This window comes from Chiloscyllium plagiosum, chromosome 5, assembly GCF_004010195.1.
Source record: "Chiloscyllium plagiosum isolate BGI_BamShark_2017 chromosome 5, ASM401019v2, whole genome shotgun sequence".
NCBI lineage: Eukaryota > Metazoa > Chordata > Chondrichthyes > Orectolobiformes > Hemiscylliidae > Chiloscyllium > Chiloscyllium plagiosum.
In genome coordinates this window covers 108,313,303-108,331,464 of record NC_057714.1, presented here as the reverse complement: position 1 = coordinate 108,331,464, position 18,162 = coordinate 108,313,303, and the positions used below count along the sequence as shown (strand labels likewise).

Below are 18,162 nucleotides of genomic sequence, written 5' to 3'. Positions count from 1 at the left end.
GTAATTCAGTGACTTTTGCACATGGAAACCTTTAATCCTCAGCTGATCTGGTTTGGAACCATGTGTTTTAAAGTTAACGGGAGGAGCCCATGTTTTCACAAAAACCAAAACAAAAATCACAAAGGTTTCCAGGAGGGAAATCGGGTGAAACTTCTTTAGCCAGTGAGAGATTGGAATGTGGAACTCACCCCTTACCAGTAGTTGAGGCAAATAGCACTGATGCATTTAAGGGTAAGTAAGAGAAGCACATGAAGGAGATGGGAATAAAAGGATATGTTGGTGCAGTTAGATGGTAGACGGTGACAAGACGCTTTTGGGAACATAAACTACACAATGGACCTAAGTAGGCCAAATGGCCTCTTCCTGTGCTGTGAATATTTGTTATCTATTAGAATCCCTACAGTGTGGAAACAGGTCTTTGGCCTAACAAGTCCACTCTGACTCTCCAAAGAGTAACCCACCCAGATCCATTCCTCTACACTATTATCCTATATTTATCCCTGACCAATGCACCTAATATACACGTCCCTGAACACTATGGGCAATTTACAGCCAATTCACCAAACCTGCACATCTTTAGACTGTGGAAACGTATGCAGGCATGGGGAGAATGTACAAACTCCACACAGACAGATGCCCAAGGCTGGAATTGAACTCAGGTTCCTGGCACTGTGAGGCAGCAGTGCTAACCACTGAGCCACCGTGCTGCCCAGGTATTGGTCAGATCACAGATGGAATACAGTGAACAGTTTTCAGACCTTTATCTAAGGAAAGGTATACTGGAATTGGAGGCAGTGCATAGAAGGTTCACTTGGTCGATACTGAATACGAAAGGAGAAAGTGAGGACTGCAGATGCTGGAGCTGAGTCGAGAGTGTATTGCTGGGAAAGCACAGCCGGTCAGGCAGCATTCAAGAAGCAGGAGAATCGACGTTTCGAGCATAAGCCCTTCAACGGAATCAGGCCCTGATGAAGGGCTTATGCCTGAAATGTCGATTCTCCTGCTTCTCGGATGCTGCCTGACCTGCTGTGCTTTCCCAGCAACACGTTCTTGACTCTGAATAGGGGAGGACTGTCCTAAAAGGAGAGTTTGAGTGGGTTGAGCCTGTGCTCTTTGGAATTTAAGAGAACAAGAGGCAACCTTGTTGATACACACCAGATCCTTAGGGGACTTGACAGGGTAGATGTAGAATGGTTATTTCCCATTGTGGGAGGCCTTAGGACCAGAGGGCATAATCTCAGAATAAAGGGTCACACATTTAAGACAAAGAGGAGGAGGAATTTCTTCCCTGAGAGGACAGTGAATATGTTGAACTCTTTATCAGGGCTGTTGAGGCTGGGTTAAGTACATTCAGACTGAGATCATTAGATTTTAAATAAGTGAGGGAACCAAGAACAATGAAGAAAAGTGGAGCTGAGAATGAACGTGATCTCAGTGAATGGTGGTGCAGAGTTGATGGACTGAATGGCCTACATTTGTTTCTATGCCTTCTGGTCTTATTTTGTCAGTGGTGAAATTTCAGATTGTGTTCCTCCTAAGAAATCTTTGTGGGCTAAATATTTGATAAATTCCAAATCAGGTCCGAGGTCAGAACTGCAGTCCACTCTACATTACTGATACGAGGCTGTGGTACAATTTTCTCCAAATATCAATGTCACCGGCGGAGACAGCAGACTAATTAGCTGCAATTCCTATCTCTGATTTATATGATGTTGGAGGCTGCAAATGCTCAGTGACACTTGACTCATACTGTCTAACACCCTTAGTCACCTGCAGAGACTCATTATTCGACACTGTAAGGTGGCTCAGTGGTTAGCACTGCTGCCTCACAACGCCTGGATGTGAGTTTGATTCCAGCCTCGGGTGCCTGTCTGTGTGGAGTTTGAACATTCTCCCTGTGTCTGTGTGGGTTTGCTCTGTGTGCTCTGGTTTCCTCCCACAATCTAGAGATGGGCAGGTTAGGTGAACTGGCCATGCCAAATTGCCCACAGTGTTCAGGGATGTGTGGATTAGGTGCATTAGTCAGGAGTAAATATAGAGTAATAGGGTGGGGAAATGGGTCTGGGTGGGTTTCTCTACAGAAGGTCAGTGTGGACTTGTTGGGCCAAATGGCGTGTTTCCACACTGTAGGAATCCGTTGACTCCACTCATGACATTTATATGATCTTTTGATCTCCCTGCCCTTGATGTCTCTGCCTGTAAAGTCTAAGTTCTGTGCGCTTCCCTCTCACTTCACCTGACGAAAGGGTTATATTCCAAAAGCTTGCAATTTCAAACAAATCCCTGTTGGACTACAATCTGGTGTCATGTGATTTCTGACTTCAATTAAATGAATCTATGAACAACAAACACGGCAAGTCCTAGAGAAATCAGAAGGTCTGGCAACATCAGAACACTGATGAAGAATCACACTAGATTTGACATTAGTTTTGCTTCTCTCCATAGATGCTGCCAGACCCAATGAGTTTCTTCAGCATTGTCTGAGTTTGTTTTAGATTTCCAGCAGATGCAGAATTTGGAATTTCAGTTTGATTTATTATTATCGTCACATGCACTGAGATACAGTGAAAAGTATTGTTGTGCGCTAACATGAGAAATCATGTCTTACATAATTACATCAAGATAATATAAGAGAGTGCAAAATATAGTGTCACAACCACAGAGAATGAGCAGAGAAGATCAACTCTAATATAAGAGGTCCATTCATAAATTTGTTAACAGCAGGGAAGAGGCTGTTTTTAAACTCTGCTGGTTTGTGTTTTCAAACTTTTTATCTTATGTCTGATGGAAGTGGGTGAAAGAGAGTATAATCAGAGTGGGAGGGGCCTTTATGTTTGTGCTTTCCCAAGGTAGCGGGAAGTGTAGGTGGAATCAAAAAAAGGAAGGTTGGTTTGTGAGATGGACTGGGCTGCGTTCACAACGCTCTGTAATTTCTTGCGGTTTTGGGCAGAGCAATTGCCATACCAAGCATTTATTCAAAATACAAGCGTATGTTACTGCTGTGACTCAAAACACGTGAAAGAACAGAAGAAAGACTTGGACTTAGGTAAGGATTTTCGCAACCACTTTTATTGCCAGTGAGGTAGTTTCGAAGTGCAGTCACTCTTGCAGTAAATTCAATTGCCGAGTCGGTCACAACAAGCCCCACTGCCCACAATGTCACCATGATTAGATAATCTGTTTTCATGAAGTTGTCCAGACACCAACGAGAACGCCCTTGCTTTTTCTTTGAAGTAGTGTCATAGGATATTTTACATTCATCTGAGCAGGTAGCTGTAGCTTTGATTAGAATGTCTCATCTGAAAGATGGCACCCTCCAATGGTGCAGCATTCCCCTGGCACTCCACTGAAGAGTCAGTATGATTTTCCTCTGAAGTGAACCCACAGTAAGATTTAAAAGGAAAACAAATAACACCCAAAAATGATAAACATCAAACCATGACTCAAGTATTCTCCTAAAATGCACCAGAAGACTGGTTTGAAACACTCAATTTACAACAGGTTAAAATAGCATTTATTACGTTACTAGACTAAGAGAACATGAGGACTGCAGATGCTGCAGAGTCAGAAAAGCGTGGTGTTGGAAAAGCACAGCAGGTCAGGCAGCATCTGAGGAGCAGAAGAGTCCATGTTTTGGGCATAAGCTCTTCTTCATTCCTGATGAAGAACTTATGCCCAAAACGCCAATACTCCTGATCTTCTGATGCTGCCTGACCTGCTGTGCTTTTCCAGCATCACACTTTTCGACTATGTTAGACTAGTCAAACAAGGAATATAAGTTTTAAACTCCATCAACGCAATTAGAAAGTTGGCACTTATATTTTTAAAAATCTAATAATCAAAAATGTTAACAGTAGTTAAAAATGGCCATGAAGGTGTGGGATGGAATTAAAAATGCCAATCAGAGATGAAGACTTGTCACCTCACTCAGTGTGGCAGACATATGACTCTTGTGTAATTTACAAGCCATTTAATTCAATGAAGTCACTACTCAGTGGTTCAAGGAGATGGCTCACCAACACCATCCCTGGGCACTTAGTGATGACTGTAAAATGTTGGCCTGGCCAGAGATGCCCACATCCGGAAAATTAATTCAAAAACTAAAATCACAGGACTATGAACAAGGGTTGATGTCCAAGAAGCTACTCAATACTATACATATGGTTTTGTCATAAAATTCCCGATCCTTATCCTTCTCCACACTTGGAGTACTGTATACAGTTTTGGTCTCCCTATCTAAAGATATACTTGCCTTATAAAGGCACACTAGACTGATTCCTGGGATGGCAGGTTTGTCATTGGAGGAAAGATTGAGTCAACTGGGCTTGTATTCACTGAATGTTAGAAGAATAATGGAGGATTTCATTGAAACGTATAAAAGTCTGACAGGGCTGGGGGAGAAGGCACATGTCAGGTATAGACAGCTGGACTCGAGTGAATCCCTAGAGAAGTATAAAGGCAGTAGGAATTAGGGAAATCAGGAAGCAACAAGGAGACATAAGATAGCTTTAGCAAATAGATTTAAGGAGAATCCAAATTCTGTAAGTATATTAAAAGCAAAAAAGTAATTAGGGACCAGGGTTCAATTCTCCCTCAGGCAACTGACTGTGTGGAGTTTGCACATTCTTCCCGTGTCTGCGTGGGTTTCCTCCGGGTGTTCCGGTTTCCTCCCTCAGTCCAGAAAATGTGCAGGTTAGGTGAATTGGCCATGCTAAATTGCCGGTAGTGTTAGGTGAAGGGGTAAATGTAGGGGAATGGCTCTGGGTGGGTTGCTCTTCAGAGGGTCGGTGTGGACTTGTTGGGGCGAAGGGCCTGTTTCTACACTGTAAGTAATCTAAAAAAAATTCCCGAGATCTAATCAGGTGTTTGCCAGATCTTTGTGTGAAGCTAGGGAGAAGTGATTGCTGGACTCCTTTCTGAGATATCTATATCTTTGAGAGCTACAGGTTGAGATGCTGAAAGACTGAAGGTTGGCTAATTTGGTGCCATTATTTAAGGAAGGCTATAAGGAAAAGCCAGAGAAATAGGAAACTTGACTCATTTGATCTTGCCGTCAAAGACTGGGCCCAGGATGTGAAAACAATGTCTTAGTTTTTCCAGGCAAATGACATTGGGGCAGTAGAAAAGTAATAAGTAATTCTCCTGACAGTTTTTGGATATGCAACATTTTCGGTTATTAGGCGCCGAATTTTTCCTGAGGCCCCAGATACTAAAACATTTGAAGAGTTAACAGATTTAGTTAAGGAATATTATGACCCCAAGCCTCCTCTTATTCCGAGACATTATCAGTTTTACTTGGCAGTTTGAGAACCAGGGGAATTTTGGGACTTGATTATCGTAGAATCCCTACAGAGTCATCATTGCATCCCCACAATGTGGAAACAGGTCATTAGGCCCAACAAGTCCACACCGACCCGCTGAAGAATATCCCACCCATGCCCATTCCCCTACTCCATTACTATACATTTACCCCGACTAATGCACCTAACCTACACATCTCTGAACATCATGGGCAATTTAGCATGGCCAATTCATATAACCTACATATCTTTGAAATGTGGGAGGAAACCCACGCAGACACAGAGAGAATGTGCAAACTCCACACAGTCGCCCGAAGCTGGAACCGAACCCAGGTCCCTGGTGCTGTGAGGCAGGATCATTAACCACTGAGCCACCATGCCGCCCCAAATTCAGTTATGATTAGGTTAAGACAACTGGCAGAGGCATGCGACTTTCATTTAACCCTTAATGAGATGCTGAAAGACCATTTGGTAGATGGGATTAATGATGTAACCATACAAAAGTGCCTGCTAAATGAAGCCCAACTGGACTTTAAACAGGTACTCCAACTAGCACTGTCATTTCAAAATGCGGCAAGTGGAGCATATGAGTTACAGGGTATTCCGAAGGAGGGGGAACACCCTTGCCAATCTGACTGAGCTTGGGGAACACCACTTGAGTGAAGGCAATTGCTTAGCCTCGCACAGGACATATCCTGAACAGAGGAACACTAGGCCAGGTCCTGTGACATACAAAATTCGGGTCAGTGAGGCGATTCTGAATGAGCATGTGAAAGCTTCGAATTCAAGTGGGGCAGGAGCAAAATGTACCCATCGTTTACCAGGAGAATATTCAAGTGTTTCTTAAATTGAATGGTATCTCTCATATAAGGACAGCTTCATACCATCCATCATTCAATGGTCTGGCAAAAGGAACAGTCCAAACCTTGAAGGCAGGCTTAAGGAAACAGCCTATCGCTTCATTAGATACCAAACTGTCCTGTTCCGAATGTAGGTTTGCTTGCTGAGCTGGAAGGTTCATTTCCAGACGTTTCGTCACCCTACTAGGTAACATCTTCAGTGGGCCTCCAGGTGAAGCACTGTACATGATTCCTGCTTTCTATTTATGTTTGGGTTTCTTTGGGTTGGTGATGTCATTTCCGGTGGTGATGTCATTTCCTGTTCTTTTTCTCAGGGGGTGGTAAATGGGGTCTAATTCAATGTGTTTGTTGATAGATTTCCATTTCGAGTGCCATGCTTCTAGGAATTCTTGTGCGTGTCCTTCCTTAAGTAAGAATACTAGTTTTGCACAACAAGCAAGACTAATCTCATTTACAAAATACCGTGCAAGGACTGTAACAAACATTACATTAGACAAACAGGCAGAAAACTAGCCACCAGGATACATGAACACCAACTAGCCACAAAAACGATATGACCCTCTCTCATTAGTGTCCTTACACACAGATAAGAAGGATACCATTTCGACTGGGACAACACATCCATCTTAGGACATGCCAAACAGAGACACGCACGAGAATTCCTAGAAGCATGGCATTCCAAACAGAATTCTATCAACAAACACATCGAGTTAGGCCCTATCTACCAACCCCTGAGAAAAAGAACGAGAAATGACATCACCTCAGGAAATAACATCACCAACCCAAAGAAACCCAAACATATAAATAGAAAGCAGGAATCATGTACAGTGCATCACCTGGAGGTCCACTGAAGATGTTACTTAGTGGGGTGACGAAACATCTGGAAATGAACCTTCCAGAGCCTTCCAGAGCAAACCTACATCCAGAACCTCAGTCTGAGCTACAAGTCTTCTCAGAACTCGCTGTCCTGTTCCTATTTGATTGTGGGACCAGCCTTCATATAACTATACGAATAGCTCCAGAAGAGTTGCTAATGGGGAGAAGACTCCACACCAGGATAAATCTGATCTTCCTGGACCTGGGTGGGGAGGGTGAAATGGCTTTCAGGAATGCTAACGCTGGACACAAGAGTCCACTAAAGCAAGACAGTTTGCTTCAGGGGTGGAGTTTGGTGAAAGAACCATGGAAATGGCACTGCATGGGAAAGAGGCACGGGCAACGTGAGGTCAGGTCCAGTGATGTATAAAGTTCAGGTAGGTGTGATGGTCTTGAACAAGCACATGGGCCGCCTGAAACTCCAAACTTGCAAATGGTGCAGGAGGAAATCATGCCTGGCTCCTTAACAGCCTTTCTGATTGTTCCGGAACCCATGTGTTCTCCCTCTCCATCAAGTGTTGAAGATACCTCAGAATCAGAGATGGACATAGCAGATGTTGTCACCTCACACATGTGCCGCCTGAAGAGGAGAATGAATTTCTTCCGAGACACTCTGGCACAAGAAGTGAGATAATGTGTGTTACATACCGCCCATATCAGAGTCAGACTGGGAGGAACCTGACTCAGTGCTGAAATGTCCCAGGAGGGGCTATGAAAGAAACCGACCTATGTCCTCAGACTCAGAGGGGCAGGGATGCAGTGAATGTCACAGAGTCAGCCGGGTGGACCTCATAGAATATGAGTTCCTGATTGGGGTTGTTAATCTGGTCCAATCAGAGAACCTGGCTGACAGGTGTAAACAGGAGCGTCAGAGATTCTGCTCACTCAGCGCTGGCTCTGAGGGAGCTGGATCAATGTCAAGGACTTTCCACATGTAAATAAAGGATAAATTGGTGACTGGATACTGTGGAATTATTTCCATGTGTGACCCAGATAACCTCTGGAAATGGAAGTAACATTATCCTGGTGACAGAGACCATAGAAGAATGGAGTTTCACTTAACCTGGGATGAACTATTATTTGGGTAATGCCATTTTTAAAAAGGGCCAACTTCAATACAATGAGTCAAAAGCTTCAACAAATTGACTGAAAGAAGGATACAGAATCTTAAAAATGAATCTTATCCAAGGATAAAGGGACTACATTTACAAAATGTACAATTGAAGATGCAGAATACATATGTGCAGGGACTAGTAAATATAGACTGAAGAAATGACTCTCAAAAGATTCACACCACAACACAAAAGGATTTGAGAACAAAAAGTCTTGGTGGCCACAGAACAAATGGATGAAGGAGCCTACATAGGATCTTCCAAAAGTATGAAAAAGGCAAGTCAGAAGGGAACTGGAAATAAAAACAGCTGCACAGACCAAACCGAGTACTTAATTTATGTTGAGAACATTCATTAGGGAGGTAGTTCATCACTGGGCCTTCTACAAGTGTAGCGATTTAATGCCATATTGATCAATGTCACCAGTTTCTGAAATCACAGCAAATGGATAGCAGCTTGCCCGGATGAGTGCAATCCCAATAACACTCAAGAAGCTCGACACCATCCAGGACAAAGCAGCCCACTTGATGGGTCCACATCCACATTCACTCCCTCTAGTATTAATGGACAGGAGCAGCAGTGTGTAGCATCTGCAAGAAGCACAGCAGAAATTCACCAAAGCTCTTTTGACAGCACCTTCCAAACCTACAACCATTATCTTCTAGAAGGACAAGGATAACAGACATATGGGAACACCACCATCTGCACGTTCCCTCCAAGCCACTCACCATTGTTAGAAATAAATCTCCAATCCTTCAGCATTGCTGGGTCAAAATCCTTGATTCCCTCCCTAACAGCATTGTGGGGCGACCTATGGCATGTGGACTGCAGTGATTCAAGAAGGTTGCGTTCTACCTTCTCAAGGACAACTGGGAGTGGGCAATAAATACTGGCCCAGCCAACGATGCCCACCTCCCACGATTGAATAAGAAAGTGTATGGTTTTTTTTGAGGATGGTGGGTGTTGCAGGTACTGGTGGTGATCCCATGTGCATGATGCCTATGTCCTTTTGGTTTGACCTCTTACATAACTGCTTCCAGCATGCATCAGTGGAGGAAATGAGTATATAAAGTGGTTGATGGAGTGCCAACTGAGCAGCCTGTGTTGCCTTGGATAGCTCTAAGCCTTTTGAAAGTTTTGGTAAAATTGCAGTTATATCAACAAATTGGAAATAATTATATTCACTTAGTTGACAGAATCTACTGAAACAAAGTTTTGAACAGAATGTTCAAAGCGAATACTCGCTAACATAATTATAGCAAAGACTTGCAAGTCTGAAGATTCCAGAAGAGAAACTAAAATGAACAGAGACTAACAGGTTCATGCAGGCGACAACTAAAGTCTGATTTTCTTCAACACAAGGACATTCTACTGACTGACTGCGTTATGCTATCAGTTCCAACTAAATGACGATGAAGAGAATGTGTTCACAATTAGTTTGACTTAATATCCAACCAGTCAACAGAAAATTGTGCATCTAAGCACTTTGACAGAAAACAATGAGTCACCCAAAAACAGCTTTGCCAAGGAATGAGCATTTTAAAATTCTGATAAAAATTGTGTAACATTCTTGAAATGACAGTAAGTCCAACCACTCTAATTAAGCACTCAAATACTCATGTACAAAAACCTGAAGACAACTATTATTAACTTATCCAGAGCCTACAAAGACTAGGCTTTGAAAGGGAAATTATAGTGTCAAAAATCAGTGCTAAAGAACAAGCTTCATCATTTGTCATGCTAGCCAAACAAATTATGAATGATGCATACAAGTATCTTTGGGTGATGGGAAGGTACAGACCTTATACATGGAGACATTCAGCATGGAAACAGACCTTTCAGTCCAACTACTCCTTGCTGAACGTAATCCCAAATTAAACTAGTCCCACCTGCCTGCTCCTTGCCCATGTCCTTCCAAACCTTTCCTATTCATGTACCTGTCCAAATGTCTTCTAAAGGTTGTAATTGTGCCCACATCCACCACTTCCTCAGGAAGTTCATTCCATATGTGAACCAACCTGTGTAAAAAGAATTGCAGCTCATCTTTTTTAAATCTCTCTGCTCTCACCTTAAAAACATGCCTGCAAGTCTTGAAATTCCCCATTCTAGGGAAAAGACAACTACCATTAACTCTATTTATACCTCATATTATTTTATAAAGTTCAAGAAGATCGTCTCTCAACTTCCTACGCTCCAGTGAAAAAAAGTCCAAGCTTATCCAGCCTTTCTTTAACAACTCAAACCTTTCATACGTGGCAACCCCCCCCTGGTAAATCTCTTTTGAACCCTCACCAGCTAAATAGTAGCTTCCAGTAACTGGGTGACCAGCACTGGACACAGTATTCCAGAAGGGGCCTCACAATGTCCTGTACAATCTCAACATGCCTTCCCAACTCCTATATTCAAAGGTCTAAGCAATGAAGGCAAGTGTGCTAGATGCCTTTTTAACCACCCTGCCTTTATGTGATATAAACTTCAAAGAATTATGTACCTGAACCCTAGGTCTCTCTGTTCTAAAAACACTACCCAAGGCTCTACCTTTAATTGTGTAAGCCCTCGCCTTCTGTGTTGTACCAAAACACAGTACCTCGCATTTATCCAGATTGAACTCCATTTGCCATTTTTCAGCCCATTGACCCATTTGATCAAGATCCATTTGTAATTTTTGAAAATTTCTTCACTGTCTTCTATGACAACAATTTTGGTGTCCTCCGCAAACTTACTGACCATGCCTTCTATATTCTCATCCAAATCATTTATATAACTGATAAACAAAAGAGGACCCAGACCCGATCCCTGTGGTACACCACTGGTGTTGTTGACAAACTCACTAACCATGCCTTCTATATCTTCATCCAAATCATTTAGATAAATGACAAAAAAAAGGACTCAGAACCGATCCCCGTGGTACACCGCTGGTCACAGGCCTCCAGCCTGAAAAGCAACCCTTCCCCACTTCCCCACAGTCTCCTGCTGTTAAGCCAATTATGTATCCGATTGGCAAGCTCACCCTGAATCCCATGTGACCTAACTTTACTAATTGGTCGAACCTCGTCAAAGGCTTTACTGAAATCCAAATAAAAAACATCTACTGCACAGCCATCATCAATCTTTTTGGTAAGTTCCTCAAAAAATTTCAATCGAGTTTATGAGACATGATTTTCCTCGCACAAACCATGCTGACCGGACCGAATCATCTTTCTGAATGAAGCAGACTCATGACAGCTAATGGCAATGTGAGAAATGGGTGATGTGACAGGGCTCATTTTACCAACTTACTCAGCAGTTCATTGGCTCTGGGGCCAGGGAGGTATTGGATGTGGTAATGTCTCGGTACACACAGCTCAAAGTGCCTGGCTAAAATTCTGAGGACACGGATTTGAATTCCACCATGACAGATAGTGATTTGTAAGTTAAATAAAAGTCTGGAATAAAAAGCTAGTGTAATGCTGATCTGGTAACCACTATCAACTGTTGTAAAAACCCATCTGGTTCCCTAATGTTCTTTAGGAAAAGAAATCCGCTGTCCTTACCTGATCTGGCCTATATGTGACTCCAGAATCTCAATAATATGACTAAATCTTAACTGTAAGTGAGGCCCACATCCCATGAACAAACTTTAAAAAAGTCTACTCCTGCTCCTACTTCTTATACAATTGTCAGTTCCTAGTGTCCGTGTGCATCCAAGGTGTGTGGACAGGTTGATCATCTCTTCACCATTTACCTTTGCAGTAACCAATGAGTACAGTACTCTAACTCCATGAAAACCTGCACCTTTAATTTGACAGAATTGGATGATCTACAGTTTGCGGCAGAGACATCTCCTTCATCCACTAGATGCCCAGTGAATTGCTCCAACACTGCTGTTACATTTTATTTTTCCCTGCTGGCTGACAAGTGTTTGCAATTGCATTACCCATTGAAAGGCTTAAAGTGAAACTCAAGATTGCTAAAGGGGCAGAAATGGCTTTTAGTAGGGTGATGTGCTTTTCCTGTCAGATTTGAAAAACCAAGGAGAGAAAACAAGGAGAGACTACGTCTGCAGCAAGTGTGTTTGGATGTCAATCCTATCGGATCGCATGGATTGGTTGGAGTATCAGTTAGGGGTAATCAGGAGTCTACAAGAGCAAAGGGATGTGGTGGATGGCAATTTCAGAAGATAGAAAATTTGCAGATACAGTCAGGTAGATGGTTTAACCCTAGGAATGGTAGGAGAGGTAGCCAGGTAGTGCAGGAATCTCCTGTGGCTATCCCTATCTCAAACAGAAATGCTATTTTGGATACTGGAGGTGGCAGAATGGCCTCTCAAATGAGTATAGCACTGACGGCTAGGTTTCTGGTACCGAGACTGGCTCTACTATAATCAGAGGTATGTCAGGTTCCAAGCGATTGATTGTAATTGGGGACTCTCCGGTCAGGGGATGAGAGGGACGTCTCTGCAGTGGACAGTGAGACATCAGGATGGTGTGTTGCCTCCCTTAGTCGAGCAGGTCTCAGAAAGGATGCAGAATATGCTGAAAAGGGAGAGTGACTAGCACAAGGTTGTGGTGCTCGTTGATACCAATGACATAGGTACGGAAAAGGATGAGGTCCTGCAGAGAAAATATAGGGAAGTGGGCATGAGGTGGAGAAGTAGATCCTAAAGGGTAGTCATATCTGAACTACTACTGACGCCACATCCTAGGAGGATAGAGCAGATGAATGCGTGACTGAAGGGCTGGTGCAAGGAGCAGGGATTCACATTTTTGGACTAACGGGATCTCCCCAGGAGTATAAATGACCCATGTAAGAGGGACGGAAAGGGGTCCAATATTCTTTGGGGCAATTTGTTCATGCTACTCGGGGGTTGGGGGTGTTGGAAGAACCAAAGTGATAGTGAGAAAAGAGAAAAGGCTGAGGTCGGGGCTGGTACAGTGGATATGTAGAACAAGTTAAATAGTCAAGGTAGACAAGAGCTTGGCAGACAATGAGGTAAGACTGAAACTAAACTTATTACAGTACATTAGATTTTCTAGATTACATTACAGTGTGGAAACAGGCCCTTCGGCCCAACAAATCCACAACGACCCGCCGAAGCGCAACCCACCCATTCCCCTACATTTACCCCTTACCTAACATTACGGGCAATTTAGCATGGCCAATTCAATTGACATGCACATCGTTGGACTGTGGGAGGAAACCGGAGCACCCGGAGGAAACCCACGCAAGATACGGGGAGAACGTGCAAACTCCACACAGTCAGTTGCCTGAGGCGGGAATTGAACCCGGGTCTCCAACGCTGTGAGGCAGCAGTGCTAACCACTGTGCCACCGTGCCGCCCATTTATTTCAATGCAAGAGGCCTGACAGAGAAGGCAGATGAACTTAGGGCATGGTTGGAAATATCACAGCAATTACAGGACAGAGATGTGGCACAGAGATGAGCAGGACTGCCAGCTTAATGTTCCAGGGTACAGCTGCTATAGGATGGATAGAAAGGTGGGGCAGTGGGGAGGGGGGACGGTGCAAGAGAGAAGGGGGAGTGGTGTTTTGTAGTTAAAGTTAACACTATGGCTGCGCTTATGTAGGATATCCCTGGGAGATTGTCCAGTGAAATTATATGGATAGAACTGGAAAATAAGAAAAGGATGATCACATTTTTGGGAAATCGAGAAACAAATATGAAAGGAGATCTCAGATATCCTTAGGGCTGTATAAGAATAATAGGGCTGTAACAGTAGGGGATTTCAACTTTCTAAACAAAGACTGGGATTGCCATAGAGTTAAGGACACTCTCTTATTCACTACCAGAGAAGGAGCAAGACTTGACCTTCTGTTGTAAATAAGGCAGGGCAAGTTATGGCGATGTTAGTGGGAGAGCACTTTGGGGCAAGTATTCACTATTCTATAACTTTTAAAATAGGTATGGAAAAGGATAGAACTGATCAAGAAGTTAAAGTTTTAAACTGGAGAAAGGACAATTTTGACAGTATTAGATTGGAACTTACAAAAGTTCATTGAGAGAGCTATGCATAGGTAAAGAGATGGTTGGGAATTGGGAGAGTTCAGAGATTGTATATTCCTGTTCGGGTGAAGGGAGAGGCTGGTAGGTGTAGGGAATGCTGGATGATGAGAGAGATGGAGGCTCTATGCTAGAAAAAGGAGATATATATCAGGTATAGACAGATGGGATTGAGTGAATCTCTCCAGGAGTATAAGGGCAGTAGGAGTATACCGAAGAGGGAAATCAGGAGGGCAAAACGGGGACCTGAGATAGCTTTGGCAATTGGAGTTGAGGAGAATCCAAATTCTGTAAGTACTATAAGGGCAAAAGCGTAACTAGGGAGAGAATAGGGCCCCCTAAAGATCAATGTGGTGCCTATGTGTGGAACCACAGGAATGGGTGAGACACTAGACAAATATTTAGTGTCAGTATTTACTATGGAGAAGTGCACAGACGCTAGGGGACTTGGGAAATAAACACCAATGCCTCGAAAAGAGTTCATATTACAGAGGAAGAAGTGCTGGGGGTCTTAAAACTTATAAAGGTGGATAAATCCCCAGGACCTGATCAGGTGCTTCCTAGAAGTTTGTGGGTAGTTCGGGAAGTGATTGCTGGGCCCTTTGCTGAGACATTTATATCATTGACAGCCACAGGCGATATGCCAGGAGACTGGAGGTTGGCTAATGTGGTCCAATTATTTAAGAAAGACTGTAAGGAAAAATGAGGGAACTATAGACAGTTGAGCCTGACATCAGTGATGGGTATGTTATTGGAGGGGATTCTGAGGAACAGAATTTACATTCATGTGAAAAGGACTGATTAGGGATAGTCAACATGGCTTTGTGCATGGGAAATCTTGTTTCACTAACTTGATTGAGATTTTTGAAGAAGTGACAAAGGAGATTGATGAAGACAGAGCAGTAGATGTTGTCTGTATGGACTTCAGCAAAGTTTTTGACGAGGTTCTGCATTGCAGACCGGTTAGTAAGGTTAGATCACATGGGATCCGGGAGAGCTAGCCAATTGGATACAAAATTGGCTAGAAGACAAGAAACAGAGGGTGGTGGTAGAGGGTTGCTTTTCAGACTAGAGGCCTGTGATCAGCGGTGTACTGCAAGAATTAGTGCTGGGGCCTACTGTCTTTTTGACATTTAAATAAATAATTTGGATGTGAATGTAGGAGGAATGCAGACGACACCAAAATAAATAACATTGTGGGCAATGAAGAAGATTCTCTCAGTGTATAACATGATTTTGATCAGATAGGTCAATTAGCTGAAGAGTGGCAGGTAGAATGTAATTTAGATAAATGCGAGGTGTTGCATTTTGCTAAGGCAAACCAGGGCAGGACTTATCCAGTTAATGGAAGGGCCCTGGGGCGTGTTGCCAAACAAAGAAACCTGGGGGTGCAGGCGCACTGTTCCTTGAAAGTGGAGTCACAGGTAGACAGGGTGGTGAAGCAGGCATTTGGCACGTTTGTTTTATTGATCAGTGCATTGCATATAGGAGTTGGGAGGTCATTGTGCAGCTGTACAGTGAGTAGCAAGGGCACTTTTGGGGTATTGTGCACAATTCTGGTCACCCTTCTATAGGAAAGACGTTGTTAAACTTGTGAGGGTGCAGAACAGATTTATAAGGATATCGCCTAGATTGGAGAGCTTGAATTATGGGGAGAGGTTGAATAGGCATTTTTCTCAGGAACGCTGGAGACTGAGGGGTGACCTCATAGCGATTTACAAAATCATGTGGGGCCTAGATAGGGTGAATAGATTCCAGGGTAGAGGGAGTCTAAAACTAGAGGGCAGAGGTTTAAGATGAGAGGGGAAAAATTTAAAAAGGACCTGAGGGATACATTCTTTCACACAGAAGGTGGTGCATGTATGGAATGATAGGAAGGGTTTAGAGGGATATGGATCTATCAAATGCTGGCAAACGGATTGGGTCAGATTGGGATGTCTGCTTGGCGTAGATCAAAGGGTCAGTTTCCGTGCTGTAAAACTATGACTCAAAGATATTTTTGGTCATTCTTACTTAAAAGCAGAACCTAGATGTTTAGCAGCATTAGTAGTTTATAATCTTATGGCTAATTTATTTAGATAAATATGAGGGGTTGCATTTGATGAGGCAAACAGGGCATGACTTCTACACTTAATGGTAGGGCTTTGGGGTGTGTTGCCAAACAAAGAGTTAAACAGGAACAAAATACAGCCATAAAAATTAATAGAAACTGACTTTGCACAAGTGAAAGCACAGGTTTTGTTGGTAACAACTCTTTATGTTTTTTGCTGACTAACTCTGGTTTTGTACTGTGTTTCCAGGATTGAGCATCAAGATAATCCTGGATCTCAATAAATCCCAAACTCTGTACTGGAACACTGGGAGGCTTCTCAGGACACAGTAATGCTGTCTGTAAAAAAATGTTCACAAACTGCACTGACAGAGTAAAACATAATTACCTTCTGCCTCCTTTGACTTCCATTGTACATTTTACACAGGAGAAACATATTCAAAAAACAGCTTTTCATTTAAGCAATGCTGTGATCAATCATGGCTGTGTGAATGGGCTAGAACATGACAGGTGGAATACAAAGCAATTGAGTTCTGCAGAACAAAGAAAAGCCATTCAGCCCGTCACTCCTGTGCTGGTCAAAAACAACCATTCTAACTATTCTAATTCCACTTTCCAGCACTTGGCCTATAGCCTTGTATGCATTGGCATCGCAAGTGCACATCTAAATACTTCTTAAATGTTATAACAATTCCTGCTTCTAGCTATCAGCAACTTTCAGGGAACCACTGGCTACCTCATCCACACAAAAGTAAATGCAATAGCTGCAATTTGCAGAATGAGGCACCTTGTCTAACTGGTTAAAATCTTACTTTGCAGCCTACAGCCCACTTCCTGTTGTCCTGAAAGTTGTTGAGTGTGAGTTGCCACCAATATGGTTAGTGCATCTGGAACCTTGGTATATGACAGGAAATGACAATGCATCTCCCTCAACAATTACATTTACGAGTTGAAGAAAGACTGAGAAAAACCGTGAATTAGAGGCAAATCAGATATGGAATGAGACATAAAAAGAGAAAAGGTTAAGGGTTAAAGAAAAGAGACAGAAAATTAATAAGAATAATTAAAATTAACATCTTTTAAATTCACTATCTGAAGAAATTAGACATCACATCTTTTATTACACGTTAAGTACCAGGTTAAGAAAATCTGACTATCTATAAACAGGAGTTGCCTGAAAGTGGGTAGACAATAGACAATAGACAATAGGTGCAGGAGTAGGCCATTCAGCCCTTCGAGCATGCACCGCCATTCAATATGATCATGGCTGATCATTCCTAATCAGTATCCTGTTCCTGCCTTATCTCCATAACCCTTGATTCCACTATCTTTGAGAGCTCTATCCAACTCCTTCTTAAATGAATCCTTAGAGTGGGCCTCCACTGCCCTCTGGGGCAGAGCATTCCACACAGCCACCACTCTCTGGGTGAAGAAGTTTCTCCTGAGCTCTATCCTAAATAGTCTACCCCGTATTTTTAAGCTGTGCCCTCTGGTTCGGCACTCACCCATCAGTGGAAATATGTTTCCTACTGCCAGAGTGTCCAATCCTTTCATAATCTTATATGTCTCAATCAGATCCCCTCTCAGTCTTCTAAACTCAAGGGTATACAAGCCCAGTCGCTTCAGTCTTTCAGTGTAAGGTAATCTCGCCATTCCAGGAATTGACCTCGTGAACCTACGCTGCACTCCCTCAATAGCCAGAATGTCTTTCCTCAAATTTGGAGACCAGAACTGCACACAATACTCCAGATGTGGTCTCACCAGGGCCCTGTACAGCTGCAGAAGAACCTCTTCACCTCTATACTCAATCCCTGTTGTTATGAAGGCCAGCATGCTATTAGCCTTCACTACCTGCTGGTGTACAAGAACACCCAGATCTCGCTGTACTGCTTTACCTAAATTGATTCCATTGAGGAAGTAATCTGCCTTCCTGTTCTTGCCACCAAAGTGGACAACCATACATT

The 18,162-nt window shown here is 43.0% G+C and overlaps 1 protein-coding gene across 4 annotated transcripts in view; it reads right to left on the bottom strand.

Moving 5' to 3' along the window:
• Window positions 1–18,162, bottom strand: part of LOC122550126 (5'-AMP-activated protein kinase subunit gamma-2-like) — a 461,224-nt gene that overhangs the window by 232,944 nt on the left and 210,118 nt on the right. The window lies entirely within an intron of this gene.